Source organism: Trichosurus vulpecula, chromosome 1, assembly GCF_011100635.1.
Source record: "Trichosurus vulpecula isolate mTriVul1 chromosome 1, mTriVul1.pri, whole genome shotgun sequence".
NCBI classification, from domain to species: Eukaryota; Metazoa; Chordata; class Mammalia; order Diprotodontia; family Phalangeridae; genus Trichosurus; species Trichosurus vulpecula.
The window spans coordinates 468899551-468924124 of NC_050573.1; positions in this window are offsets into that span (position 1 = coordinate 468899551).

The following is a 24574-nucleotide window of genomic DNA, read 5'->3' on the forward strand; positions in this document are numbered from 1 at the left end:
CATTGAGGTGTACTCTGGGTCAAAGGGTACGGACACTTCCTATAATTCCAAATTGCTTCCCAGAATGGATGGGTCAATTTGCAGCTTTATTTAATGTACTCATCTTTCTATAACTCTTTCCACAGTTGACTCACCTTATCTATTTTTTCATCATTGCCAGTTTGCTGGGCGTGAGGTGAAATGTCAAAGTTGTTTTGATTTTCACTTCTCACATTATAAGTAATTTGGAGTAATTTGGTTGTTATAATGTGTAAATCTTTTGAGTACTATTCCTGTGCTTTGACTGCTTATCTGTTGGTGAATGGATTTTGGTCCTATATTCCTGTTTGCTGACTATGTATCTTGTATATCACATCCTTATCAGCAATATTCAATTCAAAGATTCCACCCCACCCACCCCCACACAACCCTCCCACTTCCAGGGCACCACTTCCAATCTTATTCTAATTGCATCACCTTTGTTCATGCAAAAAACCTTTCAATGCCCTGTAACTGAAATTATCTACTTAATCATTTGTAATGGTCTCTGTATCTTGTTTACTTAGAATTTTTCACCACTTCATAGCCATGAAAGGTACCTCATCTGGTTCCCTTCTAACATTATTATGGTATGATTTTTAATATTCATGTCACATATCTATTTTGAGCTTATTGTGGTATATAGTAAAAATATATTGGTCTAAATCTATTTTTGGCCAGACTGTTTTCCCATTTCCCAGAAAACCTTGTCAAATAGGGAATTATTTCCTAGGTGACTTATATTTTCAAGTTTATTATATACTGGGCTACTGAGTACTTTTTTTTTCTGATTCTCCCTTGTCTACACTGATTCTACTTTTCAATTATTAACTAGTAACAAATAGTTTTGATGATTTTGTTTTATAAAAATAACTTGTGGTCTAAAAGTATCATTTCCTTCTTCACTTCTGCTTTTCTAATTGTTTCCTTTGATATTATAGATTTTTTTGGTTCTTCCAAATCAATTTTATTAATTTATCTGTTCTATAAAGAACACCCTTATTTGATTGTTTTGTCACTAAAGCTCTAAATTAATCTACGTAGCACTGTTATTTTTATTATATTATTATAGCCAAGCCATAAGCACTAAATGATTTCTTTAAGGAACATTTTATAATTATATGCATACCAGGATTGCATTGGAAGAGTAATTCCCAGTTATTTTATTCGTTATGTTTTTTATTTTGAATAGGACTTCCCTTTCTATAATCCCTTCTGAATTTTCTTATTTCAATATAGAAATACTATATAGAAATTATTTATGTGTGCTTATTTTTTAATCTTGATGCTTTACTGAAGCTACTAATTACAAGTATTATTTCTTTTATGTCCCTCTGCTAAGTGAATGTGCTACCTGTAGACTCAGTGCAAATGCAGAAAAATGCATGCCTTTATCTTAATCTTAATGTTACTTTATAAACTCTGGGGGTACTCACACTGAGAAGTCAGGTCCCTGGAAGGTTGGCTAGCTATATCTCTCCTTAGGGTTCTGGGATTGGGATGATTCTTCTAATGCTAATGACTTAAGCCCCCATTCCAAAGTCTTTTCCCCAATATCAGATAATCCAGTAGCAGTAAAACATGCTTATATCATTAATTGAGACAGTGATGATTGCTCCGCTATCATTTTAATGTGTCCACTAGCTTTTACAAAGGGAGATTTACTGAGAAAATTTAGCAAGCACCAGGGGAGCACACTTCCCCTTCCAATATATTGGTCCTTGGGGATCCTTGGGCTCAAACTTAAAATGGTCGCTACAGGTCTTTTTGTGGTGGCAAAGAACTGGAAATTGAGGGGGTGCCCATCAATTAGGGAATGGATGATTTCAGAAAAACCTGGAAAGACTTATATGAACTGATGCTGAGTGAAGTGAGCAGAACCAGGTGAACATTGTACACAGTTAACAGCAACATTGTGCTATGGCCAACTGTGCTTAACTTAGCTCTTCTCCTCAGTACAACGATCCAAGACAATTCCAAAAAAACTTATTATAGAAAATGCTATTCACATCTAGAGAAAGAACTATGGAGTCTGAATGCAGATTAAAGCAAATGTTTCTTGACTAACTGACTGATATCATCTAGGCACCACATGGGAATAGCCAAACCCAAAATTCCAAAGATAGGACCTACACTCTCGCCTATAATAGCAATCCTTCCCAGACTCTGTCACCTGCGTGTTTATATCAGAGATCTTCTGAGCTGAGGTCATGCCTAGACAATAAGCTTCTTTCAGATTATCTCTTAACTGAGACACCAAAGCAATAGACAATTATAGCCCTTTCCCAAACATTAGACAAAGCCTATGACATCATGACTAGGGACAATGTATGCATGCACTAGAAATGCCACATGATGAAATTTCTGCCCAGACCTCAAGGGACAGTTAAAATGTTCATGTTGTGAATCTCTTTGAGAGTGGTATAGTGTGGATTAATGTGGTTCTATGCTTCTTAATTCCTGCCTAGGCCCACTTTTCCTTGAGTGGTTTGCTTTTAAAGTCTTTTCCTTGGTCTATTCCGATTGGTCTACAGTTCTTATAGGGAAGCATACTAAAGGATATATTTTCCCCCTAACACTAAATTCCTGGTTGGGTATGCCTATGCATGCTGGGTGAAATGGTCACTCACCACCACTTCTTAGAACCCTTCTGACATTCTGTGCTTTACTCAGGGTGCTTCATCTTTACCATTAAATTCTTGTCCTTACAACAGGTGAAAAAAAGCAAATTATTCTTAATCCCCTTCCCCCATCTACTTAACAGGTAATAATTTGAGCACACTTTTCAGTCCATGGAAAATATATTCAGTATGTGATCCTGGCAATACTTACACAGAATAGGAGGTGTTACAAAAAAGCTACATTTTTTAAACTTAATATGCATTTTTTATTTCATTATTAATTGCATAATTGCATTTGCTTATAAGAATACATATGCACAATAAACATTAGTTCTCTTCTTCTCAGATGCCCAGTCATAGAAAAACTGAAATTGTCTTTTTTTTTTCTTATTCATGCAAGGGTGTGCTGGAACCAGGTCATACCAGCTTTTGGAAACTGATTATCTAAAAATATTACAATCAAGGCTTAATTTATTGTTTAGTTGATTGTCTGAAGGAAATGATGTAGATAATGATATTAATTAAGATTAAGCTTTAAAAGTGAGTCATATACACATTTTTTTTTGTCTGGAGGGGCAGTTAAGTATTTACCAGAACACCCCTGCTCATTAGGATAAACCGCTGCTCACCTGGTATTAGTGGGCCAGGTTATGTTTGCCAAGGTCAGGCTTGAACTTTACTGAGGTGACTGCTCTGGCACTGGAACTAAGCTTTGTTCATGCTGTGGCATTTACACTTCCCCATGAACATAATCAGATGCTACAGTCTGTCTTCCTTCCTTGACCTCAACATGATTCTACTGAATGGCTTATTTTAATAAGTGATCTAATTTTCATCTATAAATGCCAAACACGCAGCAGTCAGTTCATTTTGTATAATCCTCCATCACCAAGAATTGATTCCTTTGTTTTCTCTTCTATTTCTATTAAACTGTCTGTCATGAATAGTTTAGACAATCTCTTGGGGTCAGAGAAGTTTATAAACTTGTCTCAAAGATCAAATTTTGTCTTTCAAAACAAGAGCTTGAATCTAAAATGAAGTAAATTTGCTATTGACAATTTAACAGCTATCACCTCAAATCCAAACTACTATCATGCACCTATATATTATGTATACATGATAAATATTTATGTAATATATGTATTTCCCTTTTAAAATTTAATATTCTTTGAGAAAGAAAAAGGAGTTCTGTGCTGAATGGCACAGTAGATAAAGAGTTGGGCCTGGAGTCAGGAAGACCCAAGTTCAAATCCAGTATCAGACACTTCCTAGCTGTGTGACCCTGGGCAAGTCACTTAACTATAGTCTGCCTCAGTTTCTTCAACTGTAAAATGGGCATAGCAAGGGCACTTACCTCCTGCGGTTGTCATGATACATGATAATGATATATGACCTGTAAAGTTCGTAGCACAGTGTCTAGAACATAGTAGGCACTTAGTACATGTTTTTCCCTCCCATCTCCCTTTCCCCACATGCGAGGATTCTTCTTCAGCGTAGGTACTCTTTACACTGATGCAGATTGCATTTTCTCTTGCCTTTAGACTGTGTTTGTGGACTGATGAAGTCAAAATCATTCATTAAATGGTAGCCATGTTTCTGAAAATGAGCCTCAATGAGTGCAACTAAATTGGTCCTCCTACGCCACACGAGGGGTCCACTTCTGGGCCCACACTCAAAACAACGTGACCAGCTGCCAGAGTTCATGCTCCACTGGAAGCGTCTTCAGGAATCCTAGGCCTCATGCCAGGATAAAGCACCACGGGGCTATTTTGGGGAAAGAGCTAACTATTCACCCACCCCGAAGTGACATTCTTAACGATGAACCTGTTGTTCATGTACATGTATTTGTTCCTTGTTTTGGATGGAAATGCCTTGAGGTCAGGAATTTGTATGTCTGTAAGCTACTTGAGGTTAAACATTCTTTTATCCCCGACAACACCCAAGGCATCTTGCTGAAAACAAAAGTGTTTAGTGAATGAATCTAGTATGTCTCTGTTAATTGGGTCACAGATTCTTTCATCCAGTGCCTCCTCGCACCCACGGCTGAGTATTTATTTTGTGAGACAGACAAATTGAGAGACATCTCCAACCGAAATGTTCAACTATTTGTGCTGGACTCATGGAAGAGCCTTCCAAACTCCTACTGGACTGATCAGGCACAGTCGAACACATCGTACCTTGACCCCAATGTCTTGATGTCTTTGGTTGTCTTTGAGTATGAAGAACGAACAACATCACATACATTGGTGTATCTCATTATTGGTGAGCAGATGATTTTCCTCTATCAGAGTGTATATTTCTTGAGGGCAAGTACTATCTCAGTTTTTTATTTAACACAGTACTTGGCACACAGTAGGCACTAAATAATGCTTATTGACTGCTGGTTGATATTAGGAGGTTCATAAATAGCATTTCATCATGGTGATCATTAATTTTTTCTGAGATGATATATTTTTCAATATAAAATAATTGTAATGAATGCTTCTTAATTGAAATTAATGAGGGGGCAGAGCCAAGATGGTGACTGGAAAGCAGGGATTTGCTTAAGCTCTCCCCCAGGTCCCTCCAAACACCTATAAAAATGGCTCTGAACAAATTCTGGAGCTGTAGAACCCATGAAATAGCAGAGGGAGGCAGGGCTCCAGGACAGCCTGGATGGTCACTGGGAAGGGTCTATTGCACGGAGCTGGGAGCGGAGCAGAGAAGAGCCCAACGTGGGCCACGCCAGGACCAACCACACCAGGAGCTGGGCGGAACAGGCCATACGGCCCTGAATCAGTGAGCTGTGGCAGTTACCAGACTTCTTAACCCACAAATGCCAAAGACAACACAGCAGGTTAGTGGGAAAACCTGCTGGGACAGAGTGAAAGGAGTTCGTGGTTGGACGCCACCCTGGGGGCGGCAGAGGTGGTGCAGCAATGAGGCTGCTTCCAGAGCTACAGCTGCAGTTGCTTCTGGCCTCAGGCCCACCTGGTGGGAAGAATTAAGCAGTAGATTAGAGCAGGAGTGCAAAGCCTGCTTTGCCCTGTCTGGATTTGGGTCGCAATCCTGGTTGGCAGTTCTTGGGGGAGAAGGAGTGCTAGTGTGACAGAACTTGCTGTGTAGAAGTAACTCTGAAAACAGCAGAGCAGCCCCTCAAGCTTGGGACAAAGTACTCTCTACTTTACAAGCAGTTGTACCCCGACAAAAAGCTTAAGGGCCAAGTAGTTGGCTGGGAACATGAACAGGCAACGAAAACAGTCTCAGATTCAGACTCAGACTTTGGAATCTGTTTTTGGTGACAAAGAAGACCAAAACATACAGCAAGAAGAAGTCAACAAACTCAAAGAGCCTACATCAAAAGCCTCCAAGAAAAAAATGAATTGGTCTCAGGCCATGGAATTGCTCAAAAAGGATTTGGAAAAGCAAGTTAGAGAAGTAGAGGAAAAATTGGGAAGAGAAATAAGAAGGATGTGAGAAAACCATGAAAAACAAGTCAATGACTTGCTAAAGGAGACCCCCAAAAATGCTGAAAAATACACTCAAGAAAACAACACCTTAAAAAATAGACTAACTCAAATGGCAAAAGAGCTCCAAAAAGCCAATGAGGAGAAGAATGCCTTGAAGGCAGAATTACCCAAATGGAAAAGGAGGTCCAAAAGACCACTGAAGAAAATACCACCTTAAAAATTAGATTGGAGCAAGTGGAAGCTAGTGACTTGATGAGAAATCAGGATATTATAAAACAGAACCAAAGGAATGAAAAAGTGGAAGACAATGTGAAATATCCCATTGGAAAAACCACTGACATGGAAAATAGATCCAGGAGAGATAATTTAAAAATTATTAGACTACCTGAAAGCCATGATCAAAAAAAGACCCTAGATATCATCTTTTAAGAAATTATCAAGGAGAACTGCCCTGATATTCTAGAGCTGGAGGGTAAAATAGAAATTGAAAGAATATACCGACAGCCTCCTCAAATAGATCCCCCAAAGAAATCTCCTAGGAATATTGTCGCCAAATTCCAGAGCTCCCAGATCAAGGAGAAAATACTGCAAGCAGCCAGAAAGAAACAATTTGAGTATTGTGGAAACACAATCAAGAAAACCCAAGATCTAGCAGCTTCTACATTAAGTGATCAAAGGGCTTGGAATACGATATTCCCAAGGTCATTGGAACTAGGATTAAAACCAAGAATCACCTACCCAGCAAAACTGACTATCCTGCTCCAAGGCAAAATATAGATTTTCAATAAAATAGAGGACTTTCAAGCTTTCTCAGTGAAAAGACCAGAGCTGAATAGAAAATTTGACTTTCAAATACAAGAATCAAGAGAAGCATGAAAAGGTAATCAAGAAAAAGAAATTGCAAGGGACTTAGTAAAGTTGAACTGTTTTGTTTACATTCCTACTTGGAAAGATGATGTGTATGATTCATGAGACTACAGTATTAGCATAGCTGATGGGAATATTCATATATATATGTATGTTTATGTATATATATATGTATATGTGAGTGTGTATGTATGTATATATGTATGTGTATATACATATATACATATATATATATATATATATATATATATATATATATACAGAGAGAGAGAGAGAGAGAGAGAGAGAGAGGGCACAGGGTGAGTTGAAGATGAAGGGAAGATATCTAAAAGAAATAAAATAAAATTAAGGGATGAGAGAGGAATATATTGAGAAAGGGAGATAAGAAGAGATAGAATGGGGTAAATTATCTCGCATAAAAGTGACAAGAAAAAGCAGTTCTGTAGGAAGGGAAGAGAAGTCAGGTGAGGGGGAATGAGTGAATCTTGCTCTCATCAGATTTGACCTGAGGAGGGAATACCATACATACTCAATTGGGTAACTTACCCCACAGGATAAAAGGAGGAAGAAGAAGATAAAAAAAAAGGAGGGGATGATAGAAGGGAGGCCAGATGGGGGTGGAGGTAGTCAAAAGCAAACACTTTCAAAAGGGGACAGGGTCAAGGGAGAAAATTCAATAAAGGGGGATAGGTTAGGAAGGAGCAAAATATAGTGAGTCTTTCACAACATGAGTATTGCGGAAGGGTTTTGCATAATGATATACGTGTGATCTATGTTGAATTGCTTGCCTTCTTAGGGAGGGTAGGTGGGGAGGGAAGAGGGGAGAGAATTTGGAACTCAAAGTTTTAAAAGCAGATGTTCAAAAAAAGGGTTGTTTTTGCACGCAACTGGGAAATAAGATATATAGGCAATGGGGCATAGAATTCTATCTTGCCCTCCAAGAAAGTAAGGGAAAAAGGGATGGGGGGGAGTGGGGTGACAGAAGGGAGGGCTGACTGGGGAACAAGGCAGTCAGAATATATGCCATCTTGGAGTGGGGGGGAGGGTAGAAATGGGGAGAAAATTTGTAATTCAAAATCTTGTGGCAATCAATGCTAAAAGCTAAAAATATTAAATAAATAATCAAATATATAAAAATAATAAAATATAATAAAAATATATAAATAATAAAATATATAATAACATATAAATATATAAAAAAGTGTGGTATGGTGGTTAGAGTGCCAGCTTCAAAACCATCAAGTCCTATAGCTGAGATTTTATATGCGTGTGTGTGTGTGTTTGTGTGTATGTGTGTGTGTGTATATATATGTATGTATATATATACACACACACATACATAGGCTGTATGCCCTTAGGCAATTCACCTCACCTTTTGGGAGGGGCTGGAGACAATTGGAGTTAAATGACTTACTCAAGGTCACACAGGTAGTATGCATCTGAGGCCCTATTTGAACTCAGGAAGATGAGTCTTCCTGACTACATACCCAGCACTCTACCCACTGAGCCACCTAGCTGCCCAACTGGTGTATACAGAATATGTAAAGTGAATCTCAACCCTATTTTATATCAGTTTTTACAGAGGGTTAAAATGAGGTATGGCTGTTACCTGATCCACTTTGTTTCAGATAGTTCACCTAAGATCAGGAAAGAAAAAATACAACAGAAACCGGGCACTATGCATTCATAGCCATGTGGAGGCTGAGTGGTGAGAAAAAGACCCGAGGCCAACCCAGAAGTCCACAGTAGTTCTTGCCTCACCTATCACTAGAGAAGAGACAATGATTTTATTTCTTTGAGCCTTTTCTATACAGACTCAATTCTGTCTCAGCTGCCAATTAAAAGGTTTTTTTGTCATCATGGAACCAAACCAATAGGAAACAGTGAGAAGATACTTGCCCACTTTCTGAAATGGGAAATGAAAAGGTCCCATCATACACTTTGGGAAGCAGGCTCACAAAATTTCCACATGAATATTCAACTAGAAGAAACCACCATATGCTCCAAGCCAGTCTCATTGGCTAGTCTGCCCCTTACCCTCCTTTTGCAAAATCAGAAAAATGTTCATTAATATCCAGTCTTGCAACACTTTTTCCACTGTATAGTTACTCAGAAAAGGACAAAACCAGTTCTATGATCTACAAAATCACTTCTTCAATACCATTATGTTTTCCCTCAAACCTTTACCTCTTCCCAACTTCCCTGTTACTATCAAGGAGACCACCATCCTCCCAATCACTCAATCCAGCCACCTTGTCATCATCCTTGGCCCCTCACTTGCACTTACCTCACATATTCAATCTGTTGCAAGTCTGGTTTTTACCTTCAAAACACTTCTCCTATATCTCCTTCCCTATCTTGAGGTTCCTTTCTGTCTTTGTTATGTGTGTTGTGCCTTTTCTAATTAGGCTATCATTATCTTTGATAGAGAAAATCAAGAAAACAGGAATTAACTGTCTGCCACCATCTAAGGCCCTGTTTTCTATTCTTCCAGGTCAGAACATATTTAATATTTTTAAAAAGTCCTTTTTGTTGTTTTTTGGATGCCTCATCTTATTCTAGGTTTTAGCCTTCCTGCTACTGTTTGTACAGTTCTCTGCTGCTTTTGTATTTGTCTTTGGTAATGTGTCCTAAATCCCATCTTTTACACATGATTTTTTCAAATCTGAGCTCATTAGAGAGCTCCCTGTGCACCTAATCTCCAGATGTCTCCCTCTGTTCCTCCTCATTAGGATCATTTGTGATTGTCTGCATTATATTTGGGAGATGTTGCTATACCACTTGAACTCCTGTCACATTCAGTCTTTGCCTACTTGTTTGTGCCTATAATAATACACTCATCCTTGCCCCATAGTAAAGATTTACCGTGTAGCACAAATCCAGAACATCACTGGGACAATTAGTACCTTCACTACCCACACTTCCTGGATGTCAAGAGGAACAACTGTCTTTTGTGTGACCTCCTAGAGAGCTCTGCAAGCAGTGATTGACCTTCCCACTGGGTTCTTAGTGGTACGTTGAGATGGGTAGGAAGGAGGGGTGAGAGTGTTCCGGGAAGGCAGCCTTTAAACAAACGTCTTTATTCTCTCTAGCTCTCTGCTAGGGCTTATTCTTATACTCAGGTGTTTACATTAAGGGCTATTTCACTTAACTAGGCATCAATACAGTCTCCGTATGCAATCAGTGAGCTTACAGAGATCCATGACCAGAATATTTGAAAAAAAATCTCTCCTTCTGCCTCATCACTTTTGTTTTCACTCTTTCAGTGCTGTTGGACTTCTGATTATTATTCTAAACAGCTGAGTAGGTAACCTCTTATTAATTCTCTCCAAAAAGAGAGATTCAAGCTCCTACCTTTAGGCACTATTCCAGTATCTAAAAACCTTCACCATCAGGAAATTATTCCTTATACTAACTCCAGTCAGTCGCACAGTCAGCCATCAAGCATTTATTTTCCCTTGGTAGAAGATAAGAACGAGCTGTCCCAATGGCCATGGAGGCTGCTGAAGCAGGCCCTGTAGCGTGCTTAGAACTTGGTACTTGAAAACGCCAAGGTGTATTGCCTCTTGGGCCATCGCCAGTTGTCCTGATTTCTGTCTTGCCACTGGACTTCGATGACTCTGGAAGAGAGAGTAAAGATGATGACTTTATGCAAGTCTGCCTCACTTAAATCCAATTCACTTGAGAGTCAAGACATCACTTCATGCTGTCATTGGTCCTCTTTGAAAACAAAGGATTAACAACAACAACAGTTCATTTTATGAATCAGGCACTGGTAAATGTATGTTAAAAAGAAAGTAAAAAAATATAGCGTTTACCCTCAAGGAGCCCAAATTCTAATGAGGGAGACAACTTGTAAATAACTAGGTGCACACAAGATAGGTACAGTGTAAATGGAGGTAATCTCAGAGGGAAGGCAGAAGGCAGTGGAGTCAGGGATCAGGAGAGGCCCTCTGTAGAAGGTAGGATTTGAGCTGTGTGTTGAAGAAAGCCAGAGGCACCAGGAGGTGGAGATGGGGAGAGAGAGCTTTCCAGGAATAGAGTGAAAGCAGTGAAAAAGGCATAGAGTCGGACAGTTGTGTGCAAGGGATTGCAAGAAGCGTCACTGGATCTTAGAATACACAGAAGGGAATAAAGCTTAAGATTACAGAGATTGGAAGGGGCCAAACTATGAAATGCCAAACAAATCATTTAATATTTGATCTTGGAAGTCATAAGGAACTACTGGAGTTTATAAATCAGGGTGGAGGGCAGGGATAACATGGTCAGGCCTGCATTTTTGGAAGATCATTTTGGCAGCTGAGTGCAGGATGGATTGGACTGGGAAGACACTTGAGGCAGAAAGACCCACAAGATCACTATTGCATTAGTCCAGGTATGAGGTAACAAGGGCCTGCACCACAGTGTTGACATGTCTCTGGAGAGAAGGGGACATATAGGAGAGATGTTGTGAAGGGAAGGACTAAGGCAACAGATTGGATATGTGGGGTGAGTGTAAGTGAGGAGTAAGACTGAGTGACTGGGAGGATGATGGTCTCCTTGATAGAAGTGAAGGTTTTGGGGGAAAAATGAATTCTTTTTTTTTTTGGACACGTTGAGTTTGAGATATCTGTGAACCATTCAATCTTTCATGCTTTGTTTTTAATCTTAATTGATTATTTTTTTCCTTGCTAGAAAGGTAAAACAAGTGACTTTTTTACAGGATGGGATAAGTTTCTACAAGTAAAGATAATTTTTAAGTCACCAGTCAATCTTATATCTGGCTGGCTCTTTTATTTTCCCATCCTTAAATCTTATCTGTGATTCTATCTGGGAATAGTATAAGCTATAATGTCTAATGGTTTCTTAGGGTTCGTTGATTGAGCCCACCATATGTTCATCTAGTCAATTTCTCTCACCCATTTTAATCATGAGGAAACAGAAAACAATAGTCAAGTCAAGCCAAGTCAACAAGCATTTATTATGTGCTTACTATGTACCCAGCACTGTGCTAAGAAATTGTGATACAAAATGGAAGCCAAAATTTTTTTTTCTTTTCCCAAGGAGTTTACATTCTAATAGGGAAAGATAAGATATAAAAGGAAGCTGGAAAATAGGGATATCCTCGGAGGAGAAACAGTGGAAAAAGAAGTCTGGAGAGTCAGGAAGGGGCCTAGAGAGGAATGAGGGAGTGAACATGGATAGCCTGAGCCCTTCCTTAAATGTATGTTCCAGGAAGAACTGACGAAAGAGAAGAAGGGGCTGTGGAAGCAGACAGATCTTAGAGATAGAGAAAGGTGAGGAGGCTGCCAACAACCAGTCCACACTGAAGGCAGATCATATCTAGCTTTGTGATCATACAAATAAGTCCACACAACAACAACAAACCATCCCTGCCCTCAAGGAGCTCATGGTCTAATGGGGGAGGCAACATTTCCCAGCTACTGTCCTTCACTGTCCTGATTTCACCACCACTCCTCAGCTATGCAGGTGAGAAGTCACCAGTGCCTGGTACCTTCTCACCCTATAACATCTCCCTGCTTTGCCCTCTTCTCCCACTGGTGGACTCCTTCTGAAGCCTCCATTTTGGGAAGGGACCTATGCCAGCCTTTCTTCATTCCCCTTCCTGTAGAACTTTACCACCATTCCCTCTCACAGGTACCTTCCCTCCCCCACCCCTCTTCAGCTGCTTTTCATATGTTGTCTTGCCTCCATCAGGATGTAAGCACCTTGAAGGATTATTTTTCTTTTTGCTGATATTTGTATCCCCAGTGCTTAGCATAGTGCCTGGCACATAATAAGTGATTAATAAATGCTGACTGCCTTGCTTTGTCTTGTAGCCCTCCACCAAAATAGAATTTGCATGCAACTCTTGGAAGTACCTCTAGTCGACTGGTGGGCATCATCAGTGAGACCCCATCCAGAAGGAAGCAACCTGACTAAGTAAGAAGAAGGAAGAATTTGATTCAGTCAAGGTCATCTACATGAAAATAACAGAGCCAGGACTTCAAATTGAGGACTGTTCCCACTCTGCCATTCTGATCTTCCATCCTACTTTGACCCTGGAGCCCAGAATTGAACTGAGTACCAAGTCAGAACAGGGTTAGTATAACGGCAGAATTACCTTTCAGTTCTTCAATATTTTGCATCACTCTATACATTCCAACATTATGTTTGATTTTTAAAACTATTATGCTATAAATGGTGCTTCCTCTGAGTCAATTGGCTATTCATTATGATTTTGCTATTTGTGTGTGTGTGTGTGTATGTGTGTACACCTCTAAATTCTATGCTTTTAGCTGTTGACCAAATATACACAAGAAACTTGGAGAAGAAGCATTTATGTGGTAATAATAAAATGTAATTGCTACATATGACGTGTGCAGAAAAGGATATAAGTTGGTGAAGAATTGAGAATAGGGATAGCAAATGAACGGTCTGAATGTTATCCGGGTATCCAGCAGACGGAAGAAGGCCTTCAGCACATCGGATAGCTCCTCTGGTGGAACTTGTGGAAGACCATGTGCCAGAACTGCACAGGCTGAGAGTTCATCCACGAGTTATGATCTGTCCTTGTGGAGAGAGCACTCTCGTGAATGGGATCATGGAGCCATTAAAGTAATAACAGCTCATATTTGTGTAATGCCTTCAGGTTTACAACAATTTCCTCACAACAACTTCGTGAGGCAGATAGTACAATCGTTATCCTCATCGTAGTGATGTGGAAACCGAATCTCAGAGAAATTAGATGACCTTCTGATGCTTATATGGTCAGCAGCGCAGCACTCGAAATCCAAACAAAATATAATAGTAACTAACACTTTTATAATGTCCAATGGTTTTTCACTTGTGTCAAATTTTTCATGACCCCAGTTGGAGTTTTCTTGGCAGAAATACTGGAGTGGTTTGCCATTTCCTTCTCCAGCTCATTTTACAGGTGACTTGCCCAGGGTCACACAGATAGTATCTGAAGATGGATTTGAATTCAGGAAGGATAGTCCTCCTGACTCTGAGCCTAGTACTCTGTGCACTATGGCATCACCTAGCAGCCACTTACATAGTATTTAGAGATTTGCAAAGTGCTTTAAAAATGTTATCCAATTTTTTAATCTCATGACAAACCTGGAAGCAGATGTTACTATTAGAGGCCGCTAGGTGGTGCAGTGGATAGGACATTAGTCCTGGAGTCCAGAAGACCTGAATTTAAATCTGGTCTCATACACTTACTACCTGTGTGTTCACTTCTGTCTGCCTCAGTTTTTTTAAATATAAAATGGGGATAATAACCTACCTCACACATTTGTTGTAATGAGCAAACGCTATTACAAGTGATATTTATAAAGCATCTAGCACCATACCTCATACGTAGTTGGTGCTTAATAAATGCTCATTTTCTACCATCCACCCTCCTTACTATACCCATTTTATAGATACAGGAAAGTGACCACAAGTCTTCCTGACTCAGGGTCCAACATTCCATCCACCGTACCACCTAGCTGCCTCTATGATTGCGTGATCTTATGACTGACCCCAAGTCTGTTACTGCCATTCAATGCTGACTCCAGGAATCAAATAGTTCTGTCCATTCAACAATGGTGGATGAAGAAAAAAATCCTGGAGTTCCACTGATACTGAGCAGTTTGGTATATAAGAGAAGGTATTTTGGTTCTGTAGCCCAGGGTAAATGTATACGGCACACCTATCATTTGTCTCCTTGCTTATTCTCACACACATTGAAAGGGGAGGATGGTAGTGTGGGTGTCAGGAAAGATCTGGCAGAAAATAGTCTTTAAATTGTCACTTAGGCATGGGTGAAAATAACCCACTTTTTCTTTTGTGTTTGACTATATGCTGTAATAGATAATGAGCAAATATTTTGTTTTAAGTACTTGGGAGAGAGAACAAGGAAAGGAAAATGGGACCATTTTCTCAATTTTGAGAAAGGTTCTTAAAATTTCCCAAAATAATAATGATAATATAATGTAGAACCTATGTTGGATTCCATGCCGTCTTGGTGGGGAGGGAAGAAGAGGAAGGGGGAGAAAATTTGGAACTCAAAAACTTGGGGAAGTGAGTGTTCTAAGCTAAAAATAAAAAATACATTTAAAAAAAATAATGATAATATAACCAAAGCATGATGAGAGAGACTAAAATATTGCTTTTCATAGGGCAAATGGATTATGTTGGGCACCCAGAGGAGAACAGGGAGAGGCCACCATGATTCATGGATGTATTTGTCATCTCTGCTATATGTCCTGGGAGGATAATACTTGTAGCATCTGCATCCTCCCTTCCTCTGGAAGCCATGAAACTAGTGTGTCCACCAGACAATGGGGAGGATTTTGTTGTTGTTCAGTTGTGTCCAACTCTTGGTGACCCCATTTGGAGTTTTTTTGGCAAAGATACTGAAGTGGTTTATCATTTCCTTCTCTAGCTCATTTTACAGATGAGGAAACTGAGACAAACAGGGTTAATTGACTTGACCAGGGTCACAGAGCTAGCAAGTGTCTGAGGCCAGATTTGAACTCAGGAAGATGAGTCTTCTTGACTTCAGGCATGGCACTCTATCCACTGCACCACCTAGCTGTCCCAATAGGGGGAATACAGGAACAGGACAGTAAAGACATTTTTTCCTACATGCCAGTGATTGTAGAATTCAGACTTTTAGAAAAAGAAGGGGATGTATCTTCCTATGGTTCTGCCTAATTACTTCAAAACAGTATAACACAGACAAGTGAAGTAAAGGGATAGTTAAAAGAGAAGAAAGGAAAGGAATGCTTGAAAAATAAACCCAGGAGAAAATTAAAATAGAGACAAAAAACAGCAAGGCTGCATTGTCAGATTTTGTTGTGAAGTTCACTGTACACCAGAACCCATGCCCAGCTATGTCTGGCTGTACCAATGGAGTTTGGAAACATACCCAGTTCTTTAACCTGTAGAGAAACAATGACCGGGTAGAAAAGTAAATGCCTCCGGACTAGTTTCAGCTGAGTTCCTTTCCCTGCAATTGATTATCTTGGAATGTTTGTTCCCTAGAGCACTGAGACATTTAGTGACTTGCCCAGAGTCACACAACCAACATATGTTGGAGGTAAGACTTGAACCAAGGTCTTCCTGGCATTAAAGCTGGCTTTTTATGCACGTGTCTTTACTTCAAAGAAATGCTAACTAAACTATGGGGATTCCTGGATAGGTAGCATAGCACAATAAAAAAAAAAATCTGATTTTGGAATCAGAAGAGCTTGGAACCAGAAGGGTTAAATGCTACTATTTTTACTACCTGTGTGACATTGGGTAAGTCACATAAACTTTCTAGTCCTCAGTTTCCTCCGCTGTGAAAAGGAAGGGGTTCCATATAAATGGTCCTTTCAAGCTACCCAGCACATAGAAGACACTTAATAAATACTTGTTAATGTGACAATCATAAGATTGTAAGACTAATTTTGGGGATCTGGTTCAGATGACAAATCTAATAGAAAAATAAGCAAGAAATAAAATAAGAATCTTAATAGAATATTTGTAAATATAGATATGATAGGCCTTTGAATGTGATTAATTGTGAATTTTAATAATGTTAATTTTAAAAATGTTAATTTAATATTATAATTACTTAATTTGTAAAATGTAATGTTAAAATCATTAATTTTAATACGTATTTTTCAATATTGCATGCTGTCATGGTAGCCTCCCAATTCATCTCAGGAATTGGAAAAAATATTCCTTCGTTGAAGGAGCCTTCTGAAAATTGTGAATCAATATGTTTTATGCTGCTTAATATCTGAAGCATGTATGCCTGAGGGGCTGTGTACTCAAAATTACAGAGAATGATGAAAGGTTTTTTTGAATCATAAAAGTACAGAAAACCTTCTTTTCTGATTGGCGATGGTCTTTCTACCTCCTTACACACGAATTCCCTTGTTTTTGTATCCTGAGCCCACCCAGCGTTAACTCTGTGCTTGCTGATTTATTGGGTTCTAGAATATCGAAGAATGAAGACCATAAAAGTGTAATTGGTAAAGATGGGGAGTCTCCACAAAAGTTGTTCATAGATACCATCCAGAGAATCCTCCCTACTGCCTTGAGCTAGGGGACCAGGATCTTTTTAAAGGCCCAGGCCTCAAGTGTGTCAACATAACCGTTAACCAAGTTCCTGACCTCTTGAACCTCCCTTGGTATTGATCTTACAAGCAGGGAATCTGAGTCTATCATAGCCCTCACAGCCTATGTGAGGAAGTGAGAATTGTGTCATATATAAGGGACCATCATCTCTTTTGGATTCTCTTTCTTTGTGGTCCTACATCCCAGTTGTTAGCATTATCATTGGTCAAATTAGTAACTGGCCTAAAGGGAGAGAATCCTGCAGGCCTAGTGGAACGTTCCTCAAATAGAAGGGTCCCACGGCCCAGTTCGGCAGCCATCTCCTCTATGCTGGTATGAGAATAAATGCCAGTTGACTTCGCCCCAAAATTTCATTCCAATATATCCAGTATTAGATATGTAAATTTTGTGTGTGGGCTGTTAGTCTTTTCAGGTCTCAGCACTAATTAATTACAAAATCTACCACTTAGACAACATTTGCCCCTGTGTAACCCCAGGCCAGGCCAGTCACACCCTGTTTGTCTAACATGGTGCCTACTGTGGCCCCGGCTGCGTGAGTCGGGTAACCTCCTTCGATTGGCTCCCTGTCTCTTTAAAACAGGACAGTGCTATCTTAATGCTCTCTATCTTTTCAGCTGCTCTTTATTCTGCCTCTCTGTTGAGCCTGGATGAGAAGGGAGGGACGACCCCTGCTCTCTCTCTTTTGCCTGGCTCAGAGAAATGGGCCTGGGGGTGTCTGCTTCTATTAGGTATTGATTGTTCTCTCTAATTTCAGAGGCTGGAGCGAATCCTCATGGACCCTGGAGCCAGCATTGCAGGTGAGGATGTGCAACAAGCCTGGCATGGAAGCCTTGACTTAAGCCCGAGGCCCAGGGTTGGACTTGGAACTGAGACTGTGCTCAGGGGAAGTGCACTAAGCCATGAACCTAATTACGGTCTTCTCCCCAGAGACTGAGGTGGTACAAGGCAGGGAGGGGTATTATGTGTCCCCTGCACTTCGAGGAATATGTTTATGTATTTATGATTATATTTTTGGAAGTCAATAGTCCCTTGTAAAAGCTCCACTATATTACAACTAAATGATGGGAAAAATGGAAGAGTCTGAGCATCTTTCTGTCTCCAGGAAGTTCTCTGAATCTCTCAATATACATGGCAGCTTTACAAATATTGATCATGTGTTAGCACACAGAGAAGTCATCAATAAAATACAGAAAGGCAGATTTTGAACACTTCTCTCCAAGATCAGAGTGCGATACAAATTGTCGGCAACAAAGAAAATATTGAATATTGGAGACTAAATGATGTTAGTCTAAAGAATCAAATAGCAATTTATAGAAACAAGAAATAATTACATTAAAGAAAAACAACAGTGAAATAGCATTACAAACTGTGTGGGAAGGAGCTAATGCAGTCCTCTGAGGAAGTTGTATTTCCAAATACTGTATTAACAAAAGAGAAAAGGTCGATCAATTGAGTATGAAACTAAAGAAACAAACAAGAGCCACAATTAATCAGTCATCCTCAAATGAACACATGAACTGAAGCTTGAAAATAAAAAACTATTGAGCTGATGAAACCAAGAGTTGTTTTTAGTACAGCAATCAAAAGGACAAATCATTTGCTAATTCAACTGCAGGGGGCTAGAGGATTACCAAAATAAAAAGTGAGAAAGGTAATTTCCACTTAATGGACAAAAACTAAAGAAAATTGTCAGAATGCAATACACAAAATTATACATCAGCAAAAATGGAACGGTGAAGGTAATATATGAATGTTAAAACAGAAACATTTATAGTAACAAAATAGGACACAGAAAATTTTTAAAATCACATCTCAGAAAGAATTGAAAAAACCACAAATAAACTTCAAAAGAAAAAAGCTGTCCATCTAGATAGATTTTTCAAGTGAATCCTATAATACATTGAAAGAATAAATAGCCCTTATGCTACATAAACTGTTGGCAAAGATAGAAGAAATCATTTTACAATAATAATAGCTAGGTTACTTAAAGAGAACCCAAGAGAATTAATAAAAAACATAATTGAGGTAATTCAGTAAAAAAGAAGGTTTTAGAATAAATCCATAATATAATAACAAGAAAATCCAGGATAAAGAAATATTATATTCAAAGTATTTATAAAATTCATAAAACCTCTAGGAGTTAATCTATCAAGACACACTGAGGACTTATATAAATAAACAAATCTCTCTTTACAGAAATATAGATTTAAATAATTGAATCAATAGTATCTCTTTGTGGTTGGACCAAGTCAATGTAATAAAATGATGATACTACCTAAATTAATTTATAGATTTAGTGGTATGTCAAAAGGATTGCTTTACAAAACTAGTCAATATGTTAACACAATTCATTTGGAGGAACAAAAGGTTGATAAGAGAAAACAATGAAAAAAAGTAAGAATGAAAGTGACCTACATAAAATAACAAGATCTCAATTTAGTAAATTTCCAAAGCAGTAAGCATCAACACTATTTAATAGTGTTTAAAACACAGAAAAGTAGGTCAGTGGAATAGAGACAAGAAGCAAATTCAGTTGTTTTTCAGTCGTGTTCAACTCTTATGACCCCATTTGTGATTTTTGTGGCAAAGATACTGGAGTGGTTTGCCATTTCTTTCTCCAGCTCATTTTACAGATATGGAAACTGAGGCAAACAGGGTTAAGTGACTTGCCCATGGTCACAGAGGTAGTAAAGTGTCTGGGGCTGGATGAATCTTCCTATGCCTGACACTCTACGTTGTGCCACCTAGCAAGACCTATCAGCAAATGAACACAGTAGTCCAGTGTGTTTTAACCCAAGAAGGAAAACTAGAAAACAACTCAATAGAAAATAAGTTTAGGCCAGTGTTTTACGCTAGATATAAATTCCAAATTGATACGACAGCTAAGTATAAAAAGTTGCATTACTGAAAAAACCCAAACAAACAAATCAACAACAGAAACTAGAAGGTACTACTTTTTAGATCTATGGTTGGGAACTAAAAAGGAAAAAAAGATAGAAGTCACAAAAGATAGAAATAGACAATTTTACTTGTATAAAATTAAAAAGATATTATGTGCACAAAATCCATGCAGATTGAAAAAAAGAGAAGTGATTAAATTAGGGAAATCATTTTATCCAACATCTCTAACAAAAGTTTGGTATCCAAGATGTATAGGGATTTGACTCAAATATATAAGAACAAAGTCATTTCCCCAATATATGGGGGCAAAGGATATGAATAAAGTTTTTTTTTCTTCTTATTTATTTAAAGTTTCCAACATTCATTTTTATAAGATTTTGAGTTCTAAATTCCCCGCTCCCTCTTCTACCTTCTCCCCAAGACAGCATACAATCTGATACATACATACAGAATCATATTAAACATATTTCCACATTTGTCATATTGTGAAAGAAGAATCAGAGCAAAAGGGGAAACCCATGAGAAAGGAAAAAAAGAGAAAATAGAATTCTTTGATCTGCATTCAGAATCCCTCGTTCTTTCTCTAGATGTGGATAGCATTTTTCATCATTAGTCTTTTGGGATTGTCTTAGATCCTTGCATTGCTGTGAAGAGCTGTCTCTCAGTTGTCTGTCATATAATGTTGCTGTTACTGTGTACAATGTTCTCCTGGTTCTGCTCACTTCACTCAGCATCAGTTCATATAAGTCATTCCAGGTTATAATGAAGTCTGTCTGCTCCTCATTTCTTATAGCACAATAGTATTCCATTACATTCATATACCACAACTCATTCAGCCATTCCCCACTGATGGGCATTCCTTCAATTTCCAATTCTTTGCCACCACAAATAGAGCTGCTACACATATTTTTGTACATGTGGGTCCTTTTCCCTTTTTTATGTTATCTTTGGGATATAGACCTAATAGTGGTATTCCTGGATCAAAGGATATTTATTGCTGGATCAAAGGCCCTTTGGGCGTAGTTCCAAATTGCTCTCCAGAATGGTTAGTTCTGTTCACCAACTCCACCAACAATGCATTAGTATTCCAATTTTTCCACATCTTCTCCTACATTTATCATTTTCCTATTTTGTCATGTTAGCCTATCTGATAGGTGTGATGTGGTGCTTCAGAGTTGTTCTAATTTGCATTCCTCTAATCAATAGTGATTTAGACCTTTTTTTCATATGAGTATAGATAGCTTTAATTTCTTCATCTGAAAACTGACTGTTTGTATCCTTTGACCATTTATCAATTGGGGAATGACTTGTATTCTTACGAATTTGACTCAGTTATCTATATAGTTTAGAAACAAGGTTTTTATCAGAAACACTGGCTGTAAAAATTGTTTCCCAGTTTTCTGCTTCCCTTTTAATCTTCATTGCATTGGCTTTGTGCAAAAACTTTTTAATGTACTGTAATCAAAATTATCCATTTTGCATTTCATAATGTTCTCTATCTCTTGTTTGGTCATGAATAAAGTTTTCAAAAGAATAAATGTAAACCATAAATAGCTAGATGGAAAATGCTTCACCAAGGAGAAAATGCAAGTTCAACTTATTCTGTTGTTCTTGATCACATTCATTAAATTCCCAAAGATGATGAAAGATTGAAAAAATTAATGTGGGACAGGATGTGCAAAGTCAGGCAAACAAATATACTGTTGGTAGAGTTCCAAATTGACACAACTGTTTTGTAAAACAATTTGGAATTATGTGAGAAAAATTACTAAATGTTTATAGTCTTTCTTTTAGTTGATTCCACTATTGGTAATGTGCCTCAAACAGGGAAATGACAAAAAGAAAAGTGATATATGTATATCATATATAAATACATATATTTACATATAGACACACGTAAACATAGGTATAACACATATAGCAGCACTATTAGCAAAACACTGGATGTATAGCAGGTGCTCATTCATTGAGCAATGCCATTGTTCTGATAATATGAGGCATCTCAGGAATTCAGAGGAATTGTGGGGATTGAAGCATACATGGGAATAGCCCCCGAGGCACATCCCAGGGAGTGTGTGCCAGGGTTCCCCTAGAAACTTCCAGGGACCTTCCCTATCATTCTACAGCACGTCTCTACAGGATGACAGCATCCTCCTAGTTCCTCAAACTCACAACCTAGGAATCATCCTGGAATCCTCACTATCTCTCACCCCCACCCCCATCCAATCTGTTACCAAAGCCTCTTGATTTTACCTTTGCAACATCTCTTGAAGATGCCCTTTTCTTTTCTCTGACACTGCCACTGCTCTAGCTCAGGCTTTCATCACCACTCCTTGGATACACAATAGCCTGTTGGTGGGTCTGCCTGTCTCAACTACTCTCCCCACTCTAATCCATCTTCCATTCAGTCATTAAAAGGATTTCCTAAAGCACAAGCCCATTATGCACCCTGCCCCCCACACCCCCCTCCCGCCCCTGCTACTCAGTAAACTCCAGCAGCTTCCTATTCCCTCCAGGATCAAGTACAAAATAATCTGTTTGGGATTCAAAACCCTGCATAACTTAGTTCCCTCCTACCTTTCCAGTTTTCTTACATTTTATTCCTCAATCTGTACTCTTCAATCCAGTGACACTGGTCTCCTGGCTGTTCCACAAACAAGACACTCCATCTCTCAGCTCTAGAAATTTTCTTTGGCTGTCCCCCATGCCTGGAATGCTCTCCTTCCTCCCCTCTGCCTTCTGACCTCCCTGGCTTCCTTTAAGTCCTAATTAAAATCCCACTTTCTACAGGAAGCCTTCCACAACTCTTTTTAATTCCACTCTGTTAATTATCTCCTGTATATAGCTTGCTTTGCATATATTTGTTTCCATGTTGTCTTTCCCTCTAGATTGTAAGCTCCTTGAGAGCGAGGTCTGTCTTTTGCCTCTTTTTATATCCTCAGTGCTTAGCACAGTGCCTGGCTTATAGTACATACTTAATAAATCTTTATTGATTGATTGACTACAAAGGCATGTATGATTTAAGGTTGAAAGGCTTCTGATTTGAAATGATAAATATTGATGACTCTGACTTTTTGAAAAGGAGTCACCCACCCTTAATTGCTGCTTTCTCTTCTGACTACACATCATGTCAGGACCATTTTAGTCTTTTCCATGTGGACAGTGATGGTGAGATGGAGTTAGGGGATTGATGTTGTGATAAGTATGAGGGATACAATGAGAAAAACAAAGTAGGCTCTGCCCTCCAAGGAGCTTACGTTCTACTAGAGCAAGGTTCTTAACTTGAGAGCCATAACTTTTTTAATATTTTGATAACTGTATTTTAATATATTTGTTTTTTAAAATAATTCTATGTATTTCATTTTACGCATTTAAAAACATTGCTCTGAGGAGGGGTTCATAGGCTTCCTCAGACTGCCAAAGTGATTACTGACACAAAAAATCAACACACCTGTATTAGAGAAAAATGATGGAGGGTATGGTATCAGAGAAATTTAGGAAGATTTGTATGGACTTATACAGGGTAAAGTGAGTATAACAAGGATAATAATTTATACAATAACAATAATTGTAAAGAAAACAACATTTAGAAGACTTAAGAACCCTGATCGACATAACGACCAACCACAATTCCAGAGAACTCATGATGAAGCACACCACCCACCTCATGACAGGGCTAATGGACTGGGTGCAGGTCGAGGCATATATTTTTTTGGACATGAACAAAGGGGGAATTTGTTTTGCTTGACTATACATATTTGTTACAGGAGTTTTATGCCTGACACACAATGGGGGATTAATGTATGTTTATTGATTGATTGATTGAGGGATACAATATGTTCCAGATAAGGAAATACTGGACATAAACGTGATAATTACAATGTGCTCATGATGAGGGGAACTAAGAAGCTGAGGAATCAGGAAAGGAGTCTTGAAGGAGGTGATGGTTGGAATGAGTTGTGAAGGGGGCTATAAAAATAAATAATAATAAAATGCAAAAACTTAAAACTGAACATCCATTTGGCAGCCATTTGGAGGATAAATTGGAGAGGGTTGTATGAAACTGATGTAGGCAAAGAAAGCAGAATAGGGAGAATGATACTCAGTGGTGACAGTAAGCTTACTCAGCCTATCTAACCTTAAGCACATTGAACTGGTATTCCCGTCATCGTTAATTTTCTGTCAGTTGATAATTTGCTACATCTTACTGCTAACACATTGAACTTTGATTCATTTAAAACCCCACATCTTTTTCAGACAAATTGCCATCTAATCACATCTTCCCCATTTTGTGCTTGCAAAGGTGGCTTTTTGAAACCAAGTAAAAGACTATATTTATTTCTAATGAATTTCATTTTATTAGATTTAACCCAGTGTTCTAACCTGTAAAGTTCTTCTGGGATCCTCAATCTATCATTTAATGTACTGTTCTGTCTTCTACTCTTTGAATCTGGCCACTCAGCCACTTCCAAATCTATCTAATTGTTCTATTATCTATTCAACATCTTGTCATCTTTTCCATGAGAATATATGGGATAAGTTTTAAAATGCCTTGCTGAAGCAGAAGTAAATGATGTATACATGATTATCCTAATCTACGAGTTTAGTAATCACCTCAAA